Source organism: Amphibalanus amphitrite, unplaced genomic scaffold (assembly GCF_019059575.1).
Source record: "Amphibalanus amphitrite isolate SeventyFive unplaced genomic scaffold, NRLGWU_Aamphi_draft 000668F_arrow, whole genome shotgun sequence".
NCBI classification, from domain to species: Eukaryota; Metazoa; Arthropoda; class Thecostraca; order Balanomorpha; family Balanidae; genus Amphibalanus; species Amphibalanus amphitrite.
In genome coordinates, this window is record NW_024882162.1 from 112,272 (window position 1) to 117,128 (window position 4,857).

The 4,857-nt window shown below is 44.8% G+C and overlaps 1 long non-coding RNA gene across 1 annotated transcript; it reads left to right on the forward strand.

The window, feature by feature from the left end:
- Positions 1 to 1,375: 1,375 nt before the first annotated feature.
- LOC122364314 lies at positions 1,376 to 4,150 on the forward strand. Its single transcript, XR_006253539.1, has 2 exons — positions 1,376 to 1,444; positions 2,466 to 4,150. It is a non-coding gene; the product is annotated as an uncharacterized LOC122364314 (long non-coding RNA).
- The last annotated feature ends 707 nt before the right edge of the window (positions 4,151 to 4,857 follow it).

Below are 4,857 nucleotides of genomic sequence, written 5' to 3' on the forward strand. Positions count from 1 at the left end.
TAACATTTTGGAAAAAGTTGCAAAAGGGCCTCTTACACTATGGGTATGGTAAGACGCCCCCCCCCCCCCCCTCGGGTGTTTAACAAGGCAAGTCGACTTGCAAAAGACGTTTTGCGAACACAGCTGCAAGGCCTTTTATTTCGAAAAGCTAAGCAAATACGGTGTTATCGAAACCAATAACACTTCCAAAGCGCTCGAACAATGCGAAAACTATCACAACCAAACGCTGATGACCAACGAAAATTGTACCTATTACCTCTAGAAAAAGAAACAGAAAAAAAGAAACAAAAACAAACTCCTTGAAAAAAGAATGCCACGCCTGCCGCAGGTGCAGGCGTTTTAGCATCGGGGGCGTTTTTTATCGGGGGGGCGTTTTATAATCCTCGAAGGGAGGGCCTCTTAAAAAAATGCAGTGTTGTAACGTCACAATATTTATGGTTTATGAGACATTTGCAGCGCACCAGAACATGGTCTATTCTGAAGCTAACATGTGACAATTTCGATGAGATAAGATTGCATTTGATAGTCATTGTTTTTCAGATATATAAGGGTGATAAAGATGCATATATCTAGCAAGTAAAGGGGCAAAAACAGAAACAGGCTTACCAAAAGTCGCTGCGACGCACCTGATACCTCAGGTTTCGTGAGTTGTTGTTTCAAGAGGGCTTCTGCTTTACAAGAACATTAAAAAATAAATAACATTATTGGTTTGGTAAAAAAAGCGATGGGGCCTCTTACCGACCCTGGGCGTCTTACACGGATCTCCCCTATGTAGGTATTGACGATCAAGAGCAATCCACATTCGGCATGGCGATTAAATTCCGAGTCCGAGCTGGTTGAAGATAACACAAGAAATACCTACATAAGAAAACGCACACACTTACGGATACGAAATACACAACGCGAACGCCGAAACGCACATACTTGGTGTAACCCGCACGAAGCCGCGTTCATAAATGATAGTGATAAATAGGGCCGTCCCGTCCGGACTGGAACTAACAGCATTCTCGGTAGAAAATGTCCAAAGGTGGTAAAGGTTAGAGTTATAGTGAATGGCGTGGCTTACATGATTGTTGCGAGTTGCTACTAAATAATATCTATCAATAACAACGATTTTGGACGCTGCGAGAGGAGCAAATTAGCAAAGAGATCTTGGAGCAAATGGCCAAAATGTCCCCTATTGCCTATACGTCCACCAGTGCAATATGCGGATGTGTGTTGCTTTGTCGTAACGTAACACATTTTCCAATTATTTGTTTACTGTCGAATGATTACATTCTTTTATACTTGGCAGCTAAAAATATGTCTGCATTTTAAGGCAACTGCAGTGTTTTGTAACAAGTGCGTCACTTTAGCAACATTTCACTGTTCGTTTGTTTATATGTCGGTTGCTTATGTTTTTAGGGCCTTCTGTCCGGTTATCATTTTGAAGATGTTGTCACAGGTCAAGCCATTATGACTTATGTTTCAATTTTTGTTACATGCATAACAATATCATGTATTTTTTCCATGACTTTTAGAATCTATAAATGAGTGACCGATTTAGGGCATTGTTGCATATTTGTCTGTGGTTTGCATACCTATTCTAAATTGTTTGGGTCATGTCATGGGTAGTTCTCACTTCTCAGAGAATGAAAAGAAACTTTACGACTAGAGGAATTCATAAAATTGAAATAGATTCATGATTCAGAAGTAATTAGTTCCTTTATCGTGAGACGTTCATGCCTAGTCATTTTGATGTTGTAATGGTTACTGGCTACTGCCCGTACGTACTGGCAAATAACATGTATTTATAAAATTAAATAAATGATACAAGTAATCCAAAAATGCCAATGAAAGTCTTGCATGCACGTATGTGTACTATCGAGTCCAGGTTATTGTATGATTGTCTTAATGTTAAAAGGCTCATATAAACAAAGCAAAGGTAGGTAAATGTTTGAATGCATGTAAGGGTTGCAGTGTTTGCTAGTTTGATCTTGATCCCATTCTCAAGTCCAAACAATAGGCACTCATGACTCAAGCCAGTCTTTGTAGGGCCTGACCTAAACATTGATTTTAAGCTGTTGGTTTGGGACATTCCAGATTGAATGAAAAGAATTCTAGAGCAAGGGATTCAAAAATTCTCAGTAAGATGGAACTAGTAACTTTTTTGTTATTTTTTTATACCATTGTCATTCAAATATTGCATTCTCCTACTAGTTATCTATATACCATTTTCCAACTATTATCTTTCAGACTTGAGACTAGGGCTATAAGGGGCTTGACTTTATAGTTTATAATCACTTTGCATTTTGCACTACAATGCACTACAAATCACTTTACATTTTGTAGTTTATACACTAGCTTTTTATGGGGGGGGAGGGAAGTCTGATGGCCATATATCTTCTGTTCCTTTGGATCTACTTATGGGTGCCTGTTGGATCACTGCTCATGTGTCTCTTATCCACTGTGTCTCTTATCCACAGTGAGTGGAGAGGAGGAAAACCTCGGCAGAGGGATGCTGGGTGGTGAGAAGCTCAGATCGTTCCAGACTCCAGAGCCAGTAATGAGAGATAAGTAATGTTGATAGACTAGTGGTAATGCCAGTGACACAAGAGCCTGGACCAGCAATGAATGGAGGTATGGCTCAAGGGTCAAGGGTCGCTGACCCCGAAGAACCAAACCAGCAACATCGTGTTGGTATTCATGTTAGCGTGGTGGAGAACAACGCTGCCCGAGAAGGCATTACCTTAGAATCCTGCTTGGCGAGGGCGCAACAAACAATCGACATGAAATGTGTGGTGTTTGGAATAGTTGTTATAATTCTTGGAGCAGCTGTACGAATCTTTTTCTACGGAGGATCCACGAGTGGACTCACCTTCATTTTTACGGCAGTGGGTGTCATTATGATGGTGGTGGCGGCATTCATCTTTTACACCAAAACTGCGGGTGAGCGCCGGTCGCCGGAGCGCCCGAGCTACACCTCGGCGGATGGCCCGTCTGTGATCCACGTTCCGCCTGTGATCCATGTTCCGCCCGTGGTTCATGTTCCGCCCGTGATCCCCGCTCCGCCTGCGAGCGGTGGTCGAGACAGTCCGCCGCCAGACTACAGCTCGGTGATGACGGACAGACAGACTGACCCGCCGCCGCCCTACACTGAAACAGTGGCTGATGGTAACAGGGAGGTGCGCAAAGAGTGAATAAGGCCTGACTGCCTTACCGTCTAGCAGAAGTCAATGGTGCTAACAGAGAGGTGCGCAAAGAATGGCTTATGGCCTGACTGACTTACGGTCTAATAGTGGCCGATGGTGCTAAGTGCTAACAGCCGGGTGCGAAAGGAATGGCTAATGACCTGACTGCCTTACGGTTTAACAAAGGCCAGCAGAGAGGTTTATAAGGAAGGAATGAAAAACGGCCAGGTACAGTCTGCCGGTGACCACAGATTGAGACGGGGGATCCGTATCCGTAAGAAGTGAGGCGATGTCGTTTTACAGTCGGCACTGTAGACAATAAGCTGATGAAGACGTCTGTTTTGGACTGAGATCTGACCGCGGCATCCCTGCAGCCTGCAGCCTGACATAGTGTTGACTACCTTATGGAGACAAGAAGCACTAATGAAGTAAGATCTGACCGTCACCGATGGCGGCTACCAAAGAGGCCAGTGAATTTCTGTGCACTTGATCATGTAGATCGGGGATATGTGAGCCAGATGTAACGTTTTGTACATATTACGAGTACATGCGGAATGTGGCTATCGTATACCTCTTTAGACTAGTCTAGACCTATTGTGCCTGGGCCAGACAAAGCCAGACCGGTGTGCTTTAATCTTGTTCTGATTGTGATATAAAGCGCCAGTGCTGCTTATCTCAACTGCCTTTATTAGAAATGTTATGTAGTCACTGTCCAACAACTTTTACAGCTTTATCGTCTCGATCACCAAGCGAAGCATCTTTTTTATGTCGCGTGAGATGCGTGGAGTAAGGTGTTTTGTTGAATGGGACGTATGATGTCATGCTGCGTGTCGAGATACCGAGCAATAATCGAGTGCCGGATTTATGCCCCCTGCATTTACCAGAGCCTTGCCGGTGTCCAGAAGCACACGGAGATAAAAACTGTGATTGTCTTAGATGTGATGCGCTTTGAGCAGCTTAATACACTATCTTTTCAGTGATCCTTTCCTGTGCACAGGAATCATACCACAGCTGTGGTATGATTAGTGTGTTATTACGGTTGAAAAGTAGGGGAGAGTGGGGAAAGATGCCCAGGGTTTTACTATGTCATATATTATTCGAAAATGACGATCGGAAAGCAAAAACTTTGAGTTTCAACGGAAGCCGACATCATTTTTCTCCAAAAATATCACACTTTCGTGCCTGAAATATGATAACTGTTTTTGCTATTAAGCATTTTCCTGAAGAAGTCAAAGGGGGCATCTTACCCCACAGGGTGGGAAAGACGCCCCCTGGCGTTGGGGAAGATGCCCCCTGCACTATAAGTGACATAAATGGGCACGTGAATCGCCTGAACGAATCAGTAGTCCCTTCGAGCCTGCAGTAGACACCAAACGTCATCGTAAGGGCCCTCAAAAGTGGTCGTAAGGGGCTTCAGAGGTCATCGTTAGGGTCATCATAGTCCAGCGCGGCCAAACAAGCTTCCGTGGTGGCGTTCGGAGACCACTGTGGGGCCCTTATAGGTCTTCATGATGCTTGAGGGCCCTCGAGCCCATCGTGGGGACCTCAGATGCCAGCACGGCCCGTGGAGCCAACGTGGGAGCCCTCAAAGGATGTCGTGAGGGGCCCTGGAGCCAATAATGGGGTCCACAGAGGCCGTCGTGAGGGCTCTCAGAGTCAGATGCCGCCCAAAAAGTCGCTGTGTGGG